General features: G+C 52.5%; 1 protein-coding gene across 2 annotated transcripts in view; it reads left to right on the top strand.

Moving 5' to 3' along the window:
* Positions 1–13,165, top strand: part of HIVEP3 (HIVEP zinc finger 3) — a 424,903-nt gene that overhangs the window by 274,279 nt on the left and 137,459 nt on the right. For both annotated transcript variants that reach the window (XM_036025860.1, XM_036025861.1), the window contains one exon: positions 262–341. The gene's annotated coding sequence lies outside the window, so the exon portion shown is untranslated. The remainder of the gene's footprint in view (positions 1–261; positions 342–13,165) is intronic.

Raw genomic sequence — 13,165 nt, 5'->3', positions numbered from 1 at the left:
AGGAACGGAATGCAGGGGCTTCTGCAGGCGCTGGTAACAGGACCGGCAGCTCTGAGCGGGTGATGAAGCTGCGGCTGCGTCCCTGGGGCAGCCTGACCTTGGCCCTGTGTTGACGGTGGTGCAGAAGAGGTGGTAGCTGGGGCTTGGCTGTGAGGCTACTCTTTCAAGGCTGTGATCCTCACTTTTGGGTGCATTTTTCAAACTCAAGTGGAGGCTGACAGATGGTGCTGGTATAATAGTCTCACTTTCTACTGCCCACAGGTCTCCCTCCAACACAGCCCTCCAAGCTCAAGAACTCTCTGACCCATCTCAACCATGAGACCGCGGCTGGCTTTGGGCAGGTAAGTCCCCCCGACCGCCACCTCTTCCACACACCACAGGGCACAGAGCAATTTCAGCACAGCCCAGAGGCCACCGGGCTGTGTTTGGGGCCAGCAGGGAGGTGGAGCTGACGTCATCTGTGGCAGAGAACAGGTCCCCACGCTTTACTGAGACTTCAGGGGAAACCTGCTGAATGTCCAGAGCCCTTCAGCTGACATTCTGCAAACACAGCACATGGGGATGGGCACACGCCCCGGGATGGGAGCCAGGGAACTGGGCCTGACCTTGCTCGGGAAATTGTCGAGCAAGAGCCTCCCTTTCTTGTCTCTGTTTCCTTCTACGGACAGTGAGGAAGCCGGACCCAGTGAACTGGGCAGGCCTCAAGCCACCGGCTGTTCTGGGCCATGGGGTGGGAGGGGGTGGTGGGGACAGGAGCAATCTGCCACTTCCCTGGGACCTCACAGCCACAGGGAGCCTGGGCTCGGCTGTGTATATGCCACGTGTGTGCATGTCTGCGCTCAGGGGCCTGGGTCCCTTCCAGCAAACTCTGCTCACAGTCAGACTCAGACCCAGTGGTCACCAGCCACACACCTGCCCTCTCCTGCCCGTACCTGGGCAGCACCCCTCGGACACTAGAGGCCGCCAGGATGGGAAGGGCGGAGACTGCCTGCACACTGACAGCTGGGCAGGCCTGCAGCAGAGTGTAGGGGTGAAGAGCAAGCTGGGTGAGGGGCACTGCAGGCCGGAAGACCAGGTTAACCTAACAGTGAGGCCCTCATTTAGAGCAGAAGTAGATATAGGGCCAAAGCTCACGGGCAGATCTGCAGGGCAGGCTGGGGGAGCTGCCTGGGAGATGAGGCCTGGACAGTACGCAGCAGTTGGAGCTGTCTGGCAGGCGGGAGGCTGCCCGTCCACCATGCCACTCTCAGTCTTGATCAAGGCTCAGGGGACACGTGCCAGGAACTCAACACTCTGTCCCCAGCCTGCCTCCAGGCTGTGGCCTGAGTCTGGTCCAGGCCTGGCCTCTGCAGGAGGAGAGAGCCACCCTGATGGCCTCAAGGTGGTTTGAGGATGGGTGTGTGGGTGTCTGGGATGGGATGGGTGTATCCGCTTCCTCAGCGGGGAGACCGGCCTCAGAGGTTCCTAGGTACATAACGCTGCTTGGCTGGCTCAGCTGCAAAGCATGGGAACTTGGGGGGCTAGGGACCAGGAGGAAGCTAAAAGCAGGTGAGACAACCTGGAGGGATCCGCCTCTCCAGCTTCACCCGCTCCAGCCCCGGCTCTCTGTTACACCTGCCCCTGCTCTCCAGCTCTATGGCAGTCCCCAAATGGAGCAGCGCTTCACCCCTCCTTATTTTTGCCCATGCTCTTCCCGTGGCCTGCCTCTGCCCTGCTATCCAGACCAGTGGGCTGGTCTGGACCTTACACTTGGTTCTCTGGGGAGCCTCTGCTGACCGTCCAGCTGGACTCAGCACACAGCACCGGCCTCTACCATCACTTACACCTCCCTGCTTCAGTCGTTGGTTTCCACGCTGTCTCCCCACCATGGTGAATTTATTGATGTCAGGGGCAATGTCTCGGCCCCATCTGGAGTGAGCTGTGGGAGTCCCAGGGAGTGAAATGCTATGTGGGGAAACAGGCAGGGCCTGGTCATTGGGACGTATTGGCTGCCTGCTGTGCTGTACCCTCTGTGCTGGGCACTGAGGCACACGGATGAATGACGTATGTCACAGTCCTTAAGGAGCTTGCCATCAATGGAGATGACGTGCAGAGAGCTCTAGTATAGGAGACCTGTGGCGGCGGGAGGGGTCTATTCTGTTTGGGTTTGGTTGTGGGGGTGGTTCAGCACAGACTATTTGAAGGCGACAGTTGAACTGGGCTTTGAAGAATGAGTAGAAGTCCACCAGGTTAAAAAAGGAAAAAAAGGAAGCAGGACATTCTAGAATAAGGAGAAAGCAGGTACAAAGGCGGAGTGCCTGGGCCACAGGCACAGAAGAGGAGTGTGCGGAAGTGAGGCTGGGGGAAGCAGGCAGGCCCTTGAATGCCGTGCCAGGGGGCTTGGGTTGGGCCCTGGATGACCCAGGAAGGTACATAGTCAGCTTTGTGCCGCCAAGAGAGGCCTCTGCGCCCAGGGGAGAGGCTGAGAGCTCAGACGAGGTGCTCGTGTTAAACGCTACTGAACCAGAACAGGGGGAGGCCCAGGGCAGGGCGCTGCTCGCTGAGGTGTCTGTGGCCCAGAGTCTTAGGAGCTCAGGGCCCCACTGCAGCCCTTCAGGTCTCCCGACACAGGCAGCCCCAGTCACTCAGGGTCCCTGTCCTGCGCTGCAGCTCCCTCCGGCAGAGGGCTGCTTGGCTGGCGATCAAAACACCTCTTCCCACCCCGCCCAGCCCTCTTCCTCCCCTGTCTCTGAAGAACAATAGGCTGCCTCCCGGGGCAGCCACCTTTAAGAATTTTGTGCTGTACAAGGCAGCTCCCTCTGAGAGTTTTTCTGTGCGGCGGGCAATCCTTCACTGTTTTGTAGCTTCACAGTTTTCTCTCTTGGCAGAGCTCGAAACACTTTCACATCTGTCATCCCACGGGATGGTAGAAAAAGTAGGCTCTGGGGCCCGAGAGAGCTGGACGCCAGTGCTGCCCTGTCACCTGCTTGCGGAGCAGTGTGACTGGTCTGAGCCTCAGCATCTCCGTCTCTAAAATACCTACTTCCTTGGGTGGTTCCATACTCCAAGGCCAGAGCGCCTGTGAAAAGGCAGCTCAGAGCCCGTCTTGTAGTCGGGACTTGCATTCCACGCTCCTCTGTCGGCGTACACCCCTGTGATGGGCAGTGGCTACTAGTGGGCCTAGACGGGCCTGTGAGAGTTCGGCTTCAAAAGGTGGCATGAGACGTTAGCACATAGGCCTTCGCAGGAAGGCAGGCCAGTTGACTTGACTTCCCTTTAAAATTCATTCAGCAGCACTTCCCTGAGATTCCTCTGTTCCAGGCACTGTGGACCCTGGGGGGAAGGGACACATGGACAAGTGGATACCAATCCGCTGTGAGAAAGAGTGGCAGCAGACACACACACGTGACACAAGAGAAGCAGAGAGGAGAGGGAGCCACAAACTCTGTCGGGGGCTCTGATGTGGAGGCGGGGGCGTGTGAGCTGCCACTGAAAGCTCTATGGGAGTTTGTCAGACCCCTCGCAGGAGGACTCGGGAAGGGAGAGAGGGCATTCTGGGTGGAGGGCACAGCGGGTGCAGAGGCATAGCCGTGGGAAACAGCCTGGTGTGGTAGGGCAGTGGTGTTGGTGTTCATAATGACCCGCCTGCCAGAGCTCCCTGTCACAGAGAAGTATTCAAGGGAGCCTGGTACCCAGCTGCCTTGGCAGCTCGGGCCAGGCTTAAAGGAACACCGGTGAGCTCTGTGATAAGGCCAGGTATGCATCCTCTGGTGCCCAGGCAGCCAGGAGATTCTAAGGCTTTTCTTGGTTAGAGTTGAGGGTGCGGGTTACCCATGAACTTTGAAGTCATCCTGGAGACATGATCTCTGTGTTTGTGCTGGGGGCCGAGATGGAGATTGTTGCCGGGCGGGGGCCTGGCCCTGAGCGGGTCTGCCTAGGGCCAGCCAGTAGTGTGTGGACTCCTGACTTTGTATAGAGAAGACTTTACAGCACAAGTCCAGGTGGCTACGAGGATACATTTATGAAAGCCGGGGACAGTGACATAGGAAAGGGCTTAGTAGAGAAAAGGGGGCCTTGGGGACAGGTTCAGGGGATTAGCCTGGGACAAGCTGCCAGCTACCCATTGCCTTAGCAGGGGTGTCTAACCTTTTGGCATCTCTGGGCCACACTGGAAGAAGAGTTGTTTTGGGCCCCACAATGAACACACAAACACTAACAAAAACTGATGAGCAAAAAAAAGGGTTTAAGTAAATTTACAATTTTGTGTTGGGCCACATTCATAGCCACCCTGGGCCACATGTGGCCCTTGGGCCACGGGACGGACGCCCCTGCTAGAGTTGAGGAGGTGCATGCCCGTGTGCAGAGAAGAAGAGAAAGGCACGGGCTGCTCCCCAGAGGGAGACCTGGAGCACTGGTCCTTTGTCTTGGGTTTTTCTGTCTTGCAGAGGGGGATCTTAGGGGAGGGCTCAGGGGAGGTTTCAGCAGAATATTCATCAGTCCTCCAGGTGCGCCCTTTCAGGGCTGTGGTCTCCACTTCCTGGTCAGTGGCAGGGCAGGGAGGCTTTAGTCACTGCCGTCGGTTCTGGCCTCGCCCGCCTGGCTTTGCTGCTTTCCTGGGCCTGGAGCTGAAACACAGCTGAGGCTGAGACGTTATCTCCCTGGAGGTGACCATTCGTATCTGGCCATAAATTGCTCGGCCAGTTTGTTCAGCTGTCTACCTCAGTTTCCCCTATTCCACTTGCCAAGGAATCCTCCTGTCTCAAGGTGACTAAAACTTGGTCCCTGCCTCAAGTGCAGCGAGGGAGGTGGATAGGCCCTCGACTGCTCACGCTGCATAACCACTGATGCTCAACTGGGACGACATTCAAAGTGTTACGGGACCACAGAGCAGGGGCAGCCGGAGGGCAAGGGGCATCCTCAGGAGGGAATCTGAGCCAGATGGTAATAAGAATGATTATAATAGCTGATGATCACTGAGGACTTACACGTGCCAGGCATTGTTCTAAGAGCTCTGTACAGATTTTCACTCTACCTGCGCAACTCTATGAAGCAGATGCTATTATTATCTTCTCTCAAAGATGAGAAGAATGGGTGCACACGGAGGCTGAGTAATTGTTCTGAGCACACACAGCAGGGAAGTGGCGTAGCCAGGCCGAACCCAGGCATTCTGGCCCCAGAGCCCATGTGTGCAAGGCTGAGGCAGCCTAAGCGCTAAGCCCTCTCGAAGAACTGGCGGGGCTGGGACTGCGTCAGTCTTGCTCTGGTGCACAGTCGGCCCGCGATAAAAATGCATTCACTGACAAGACGCTCATGTGCGTGGATGAATTGGGCCCTGGAAGAGTTGGGGAAGGAAAGGGGAGGGGGACAGGCCCTGCAGGCAGAGGTTGCAGCTGGAGCAAAGGCTGCTGCTCGGAGCAGCTGGGGTTGCCCGGAGGCACGGCCAGGTCTGGGGCACTCACCGGAAGGGTGGAGGGGACCAGAGTAGGGAGCATGTCCAAGGCAGCCTCTCTGGCCAGCCTTTCCTGTCCCTAAGGCCTGACATCTGTCTGCCTTCTCCTGCACGTCTTACTCACCCACCCTGTCCCACACCGGGAGAGAAACGGCGCTGTGCCCCTTGGGTCCCCACTCCCCTGTTTGTCACCCATCCCTCAGAGGCACCTGGGGGCTGGTCCGGCAACAGGAACACAAGTTCCCTAGAGGCAGGGAAGGTGTGTAACACCCAAGATGGGCTCCACAAAGATAATTCAAAGACTTCCTGAATGTTTGAGCCTTCAGGGAGCAGATACTTTTCAAAGATTTACTTTCTTTCTTCAAGCTCAGTGGTCTACGGATGGAAAACTAGGATCGGGACTGAGCTCTGTGGCTTCCTAGTGGGGCGTCCTCGAGTGAATCAGCTCACTTTTTCTGCACCTCAGCTTCTGTCTCCATAAAATGAGAGTACAAACAACTCTAGAACTAAAGGGGGCAAGGTCTGGGGAAGCTCCAGTTCAGGACCAGGCTCAGTGAAAAGCAGTTTCTGGGCTTATTGTTTTACTTCTAGGGCCTCCTTTTTCTCCAGAAAATAAAGAGTTGGGGAATGTCGATCTTCAGCACCAGCCACCTTGACATTCCAGGACTCCAAGCCGCCGCCACTGGTGGACTAGATACGGAAATACATTTGCACACACATATATACTCTATGAGCCTATGATCATTTTTATAAATTTAAAACACACATTAAATTAACTTAAGGTGAAAGTATCATTTACAGCATCCTTTATTATCTTTTCTTCTGATTACAAAATAAACAAATATTGATTGAGGAAATTTGGGGAAGCACGAGAAAAGCATTCCCCCACTATTTCCACGTTAGAAACTTGAGACAGCCTTTTAGATATTCAGTGACATCGCCTCCCACCTTTTCTCTGTACCCATATGCAGGATTTTTAAAAAACATGTTTGGGATTATACTCTGCCTTCTATTTTTTAACTCACGCTGAGCCATTGGACCGGGTCTCTGGGCAGGGCCCGAGAGGAACCGGAGGCAGCTGCCGCCACAGCTGTTCGCTGCCCGCTCCCCGCTCCTGCCTGGGCGGCGGACTGGGGGCATCTGACCTTCGGATGTTCTCTGTCTCTGGCGGGGGCACATTTCACACTAATTTTAGCTTGGCCGCTCAGGCCCTCTGGCCTGGGGACCCGCATATAATGGACGCCTTATGCAGATAGCTGCCAACGGTGCAGGAAAGAAGTGTCCCACCTTAAAATGTTCCTCGTCACCCGCCAGTCCTCTGCTCCCAGAGAACAAGCCGGCTCCCTGTTCCTTCTCCCAGCAGGAAGGGGCTGTTGTTGATGTTCGTGGCCCAGCAGGCTGGACCCGGCGGGCAGGTGGCCCACCAAACACACGAGCAGTTGCTCCTCTGGACAGCACCGTATTTTTATAGGACAGGCTCGGATTTGAGCTGGAACAGCTGAGAGAGACTTCCCAAGAAATTGCTAGGTAGTGCATTTGCTGCTGGACAGCTGCGTGACTGAAATGTCCTCAGCTGTGTATATAGAGCCTTCTGGAACCTCACCTCAACGCTTTACCTTTGCCCAGTGTGGACACAGGGTACAGTGTCCTTTGACATCCCATTTTGTCCTGATGACAGCCCTACATATCAGGTGACAATGCTCCCATTTGACAAGCATGGGAACTGAGGATGAGACGCGGACGTCATTTGCTCAAGCCAGTAGCAGGGACTTGAACATGAACATGAGTCTGTCTCTCTCCGTGGCCAGGGCTCCCGTCACTCATCAGCACCATACTGGTAAGCAGGTTTCCAGGTGTGTAGGCCTCTGTTCTGTGAGTCCTCATGTTCGGTATCATTTTTCCAAAATGGAGATACTTTCATTTTCACTTTAAAAATCAATGTATTGAAAATAAACACATCTAATTGATCTGTTTCTAAAGCACAGATCTGATCTTGGGAGACTCTTTTTTCAAAATGCAAGAAGTCTTCCTTTGCCCACAGGAGGAAATCCCTGTGCCTCAGCCCAACATCCAACCCCCATAGCTTGCTACCTGCTGGATGGAACCTCCCCTGCCCCCACTCCCCCCCCACACACACACACTCACACACATGGCCCCTGTCTAGGCTCCCCAGCACTTAGGTAGGGCTGGGACATTTTCCTTATGATCTGCTTTCTGACCAGAGCACAGCGCCACAAGGCAGGAGACCCCTGGGCTGCTCACCTCTATGTCCCTGGGGCCTGCACTGGGCCAGACACAGTGTCAAAACCAGTAAATGAATTGGTCCCTGACCCACGGCTCTTCATAAGAAACTGGAGCTTTAATCCAGGCTTAGATATAAGCCGAGGCCTGTCCAGCAGCTGCCAGACCAATAAGGAAGTGGCTCCTTGGCTGGACTCCCAGGAGGGGCCTGCAGGGCCAAGTCAAGAAAGCCTGACCCTGAACAGGCTGGGAGGAAAGCAGAAGAATGTCCCTGAATGGGTGCTGGGGGCCACCCTCTTCCCCCATGACACGTCTCCCACCTCTCCCTCCCCTCCCCTCCCCAGTTTCGTGATGACAATACGGCCTATATAACACGTCCTCAGCCTGGTGGTTCTTTGACCGAAGTCTGATGCTCTTCAGGAACAATCTGTAAGCATCACATGCTTCTCTGGGGGAAGAAAAGTTCTCTGGAGACTATCTTGGCTTAGTGAGGGCAGGACCCTTTCTCTCCGACTCCATATGGGACTCCTCTCTGGGCCACGGCCCCTCGGCCTCCCAGACTCCACTGCTCTGGGTGTTTTGTGGGGAGAGGCAAGGACTTTACACAGCCTCAGCTCCCGCCAGTCCTGCCATTTACTAGCTAGGGACTCCATCTCTTTGAGCCCCAGCTTCCTCGTCTGCAAAATGGGACTAGTGATACCAACCTTTCAGGATTATTATACCTTAAGGAAAAGTGCTTGTCAAGGAGTCTAAGAGAGCGGCAGGCACACAGTGAGTGCCTGCGTTCCTTCCTCTGGAGGGCTTTCAAGGCCTCAGGAGCCTCCCTGAGAAGGGCTGGGATGTCCCGGGGAGGGAGGTGGGCTCTGTGAAGAGGATCTCTGGCACGTTGCACATGGCGCGTTAGTCTTGCAGTGACCACGTCTCTGCTTCTGACAGGGTCCTGGGGTTTAGTTAGGGACAAGAAGGAGGAGGAATAAAACCCTTGTTTTCTAATGAAAGCCTGTGGGAAAGCAGATTTTTATAATAGAGTTGGTTCACTTCACTTTTAGCTTTCTAGGAAAAAATCTTTTATTTGTTCATTCATTTATTCATTCATCCTACAAATATCTCCATGGCCTCCACCACCTACCAGGTGTGCAAAGAGACACACAAACAGATCCTGTAGGGCCCCTGCCTTTAAAGAGCCTGCCTTCTAGCCAATCATAGTAATTCGGGGTCAAATGTAAGAAGCGATGTGGGCAAGGCATGGTGTTGGGAGGGAGTGATTGTTTCTGCAGAGTTGGTTGGGGAAGGTTTAGTGAAGAAGACAGCACCAAGGTGAGCCAGTTAAAAAGCATAGAGGGGAAAGACCATTACTCTCCGAAGAAAGAGAAGCATAACATATCCAAGAATAAACTGAAGAAAGTATTGTGAATCGATCTATACATTAAATAAAATCCCATTTAAAATCCCAATGATTTTTTAAATACAATGATTATAAAGTACATTGGGAAAAATAAACATGGGTGCATAGCTTAGGAAAATTCAGTGTTGGTAAAGGAAAAAGCCCGTGGCCCAATGGGCTGGAGCAGAGCACCGGGAAGTGAGTGTGGCATTTCAAATTAGGGACAAAAAGGCAGATGATTTCTAACACATTATAAAGACAACCAGCTAGCTATTTGTGGACGGAGGGGAAAAAAAGAATAAAACTGGATCCACACCTCAGTTCTTACACCAAAATAAATTCCTAAGTGATGAAAAAGCACGAAACCACAAAGGCACTAGAAGAAAAACAATGAGGGAATATTGGGATGGAGAATGGCTCCTTAAGTATAAAACCAGACCTAGAAATCATGAAAGAAAATTATTTAAAACCTCGTGGGCCAAAAACACAGTAATCAAGGTTAAAGGGTGATGAACTAAGAAAAGTATTTCAACACACGTACGGTGAGTACAGAGCCAATAGCACTGGTGTGGAAAGAGTTCATAAATGAAGGCAAGTCACATTTCCAGTAGAAAAACAGGCAGAAGATGCAAACAAACAATCTGCAAGGGACAAAACACAGAACATAGTAAGCCTCTGAAAAGGGTAAGTCACCAGGAGACAAGGGGTGCTCGTTAAAGAATCAAGATCCCATTCAAAGAATGGGAATTCCTGGGAAATACGGAGTAAGAACAGGGACATGCGAGCCTAGCACCGTTAGTGGGCTGTGAGTCGATACACGTTTGCTGGGGGTAGGTTTAACAAAACGTGCTCACATGTTTAAATATGCACACCCTACAACTCAGTAGTGCACTTCTAAACAGATACCCTGAAGAACCAATCAAAGAGTACCTGGAACTGTGTGTGTGTGAGAAGCAGCAGAGCACTTTGGCTAAGAATGAGGCATCAGAGGTGGAAAGACCTAGTTTTAAGCTGCGTGACCCTGGAAAAGTTACTTAAGATCTCTAAGCATGAGAGTCTTCATCTTTAATGTGGGCACGATAATGCTAGTGATATCACCCTCATAGGCTTGTTGTGAGGCTTAGGTGAGATCACACTTAATAAAAGTCTTAACAGAAGGCCGAGCCCATAGTAAGTACTGAATACATGTTAGCTATACTATTATTACCAATAGGCATGTTCATCATAGTATTGTTTAGTATTAGCAAATGATAGGAAGTAACCAAGTTGTCCATTAGTAGAGAACCGCTGGTTAATAATTGAAGAATGTTCACAGAGATACAGCCATCTGGAGACCTGCATGTAGGGACATGGAAAGATCTCGTTGACATATTAAGGTATGATTTTTTAAAGGTGTCAAAAGAGTATGGAAGGTGTGTTCCAAATTGCGTGAAAGTATACAGCTGTGTATCTAGAAAGGATAGTTGATTCTCACTATTTGCAGCAACCATGTTGTTTAAAGTCCCCACAAACACGGAATTAGTGATTACCGGACCATTACTCCTGGGTGAAATATAGCATTAGGTTCCCGCGAGCCTCTGGACACAACCCTCTTGTCAACCGATCAATACATAACCTTGTTTCTTGTGTGTTTCTGTCAAAAATACTTTATCTAACAGGCATTGTTGATTCATTAACATTGAACTCATGGCCAAGAGCACCATAACTCATGCTTGAAGGAAGCATATCTTACACACAGGCACACAGTCCCTCCCACCAGGGCATCCCACCCCGGCCGCACAAAACCACCGCCCCTCTTTGGGCCTGCATCCCTCTTCCTACCTACAGCCCCCTGCCCGTCCCCCGGGGCTCTGCTAAAAACTCTGCTTCTCTCTCGAGCCATCAGAAAGAAGGCGGGCTCCTTCTCCCGATTCTGCCTCCGGTTTTGAACCATATGGCCATTATTTCTACTCACTTTTCCACCTACTTCCCTCTAATAGAGTCCTTTGAATGTCCAGCACCCAACGCATTCTTCACACATTTTATCTAGCACTAAACATGTGTTGAATGAATAAATGAACAAACAAATGGAAATACCTAAGATTCTGAGACCGCCTGCCCCTCCCCCCACCAAAGATGCAGGCCAGCTGGATTGTGCAATGGCTGTTGTTGAAGGCTGCCCAGGCCCTGCAGGACTCTGAGGGCTGAGCTGCCTGGTCAGGAGCCACTATGACCACAGGATCAGGAGGCAGCGCTGACCGAGCTGCAGGACCGACCTTAGCTGGAGAGTTGTTTCTGTGGCTTCGGAAAACCCCCGCCCCGGTGGGAAAGACTAAGAAAGGTCCCATTCAGCTTCTCTTGGCATTTCCAAGGGAAAGGATGGGGTTTGGATTGGCTGGGCCAGGGACATCTCTTCTAAAATAGCCTCATGCATATTCAGCTGCTCCCTGAAATAGTCGGGTGGCTATTTTAAGCAGCTTCTACTCAGATGCCCACACATAATGGCATCTACCTTGAGCGTGTAAACCAGCAAGAAGCAAAGAAAAGGGAACAGGAGGACAATGTGAGGAAGCCTTTGATGGATTCCTACCACTCCTCCCCCACCCCTTGGTGCGCTTTCCTCTCAGGAACTCTCTTGCATGAAATTGAAAGTCCTGGTTGCTATGACAACTCACTGGAGGAGTTTTCCCATCCAGTGACCTCACCTACCAGGGATCTCAGAAAGCACAACTGCACCAGGGCAGCCAGAACCTGACGCGCAGTAACGTGAGTCCATCACGCCAGTTGGTCTGTCTGCCCCTGGAGTCCCTTGGTGCCCATTTCCTCGTGGTTTACTCAGTTCTAACAGGCTCCCCACAGTAGAAGTGAGGGCCAAGGAGGGCCGTGAGAGGTGGGACCCTAAAAGCTGGGGGTGGGGAGCGGGTTGAGGTAACAACAGGCAATGCAACTGTAAGGGTGGAGAGAAAACAACCCTACAAAGGAAACCTTTGTTAACAAGTACGTACTAAAATATCAGTGTGTGCCCCGCTGTGCTCTTTTCTGAGGACATAAAGGTAAATAAGACACAGGTCAGGAAATGACATGTAAACAAACAACCATACGTGTATTTATCTAAGCTCTAGCTTTGTTCCCCCCACAAAAGATTCAAAATAAGAAGCTGCGAGGACAATGGCACAAAGGCAGAAAGTTGGACAGACAACGCAGGAAGTGCCGCGTTGAAGTGAGGACACGGGAATCAGAAAGCAAGGAGGCAGGTCTGTCTGAGGAGGTTGGGGAGGCAAGGCTCGGGCAGGGAGAAGGGCTTTCTCGTCAGACAAGCAGGTGGGGGCCTGTGTTCCAGGTGGCAGGCACAGCACATGCGAAGGGACAGAGGTGAGAAATGGCGGGTCCCCTTGGGGAAGTCCCACGCAGGGTGGCTGGAGCGTGGTGCCCAGGAACATGGTGCCTCGAATGATGAGCAATGCAGAGTCCCTCGGTGCCCGTTTCCTCGGGGGCCTCGGAGGCTCTGCTCTGTCAGGGGAGCTCTCTGGGGCTCCTGGGAGTTTGGGCAGGTGGTTGCCCACCCCAGGCACATCTGGAGGTCTCCGTGTGTCATAATACAGAACAGCAGTTGGAAGAAGGTAAGATGAGGTTAAAAGCTTCACAGTGAGAGGTGTGACAATAAAAATGAGCTAAAAGTTCATTCTAGCTTCTCGAGAGATGTATCAGGCATATAAAATGAACAAGGAGGCTGGAAGCCTAGAGGACCGACTCAGAGCCCTGGGCCGCAGCTGGCTCAGCTGTGTGTCATAAAGAACACGCCGTGTACCTTTATGTGTCTGCAGGTATATTCACACTGTCACCCAGTAGTCACCCTAAAAAAGATTCGGCTTCGTTTTGTTCAGGGCACCCTGAGAACGGCAGGAAAGTGGGTGCTGCCTTTTAAAAAGAGGGTCACTCAGATGAATTGGACAAGAAGAAGCTTAAGGGGGTGAGCTGCGCCTCGCCGCAGGACACCCTGTCAAACAAGGCTTCTTTAAAGGCAGCAGAAACCACTGTCAAGAATCCTGGTGCCCAAAGGAGGCTGCGTCCGTCTGTCCTGTTCATCCCCTGCTGTTCCTCCATCTATGTACAGCCTTCATTATTCTTCATTT

The sequence above is a fragment of the Phyllostomus discolor genome, chromosome 5 (genome assembly GCF_004126475.2).
Source record: "Phyllostomus discolor isolate MPI-MPIP mPhyDis1 chromosome 5, mPhyDis1.pri.v3, whole genome shotgun sequence".
In the NCBI taxonomy this organism is placed as follows: domain Eukaryota; kingdom Metazoa; phylum Chordata; class Mammalia; order Chiroptera; family Phyllostomidae; genus Phyllostomus; species Phyllostomus discolor.
This window is presented reverse-complemented; position numbering and strand designations above follow the sequence as displayed.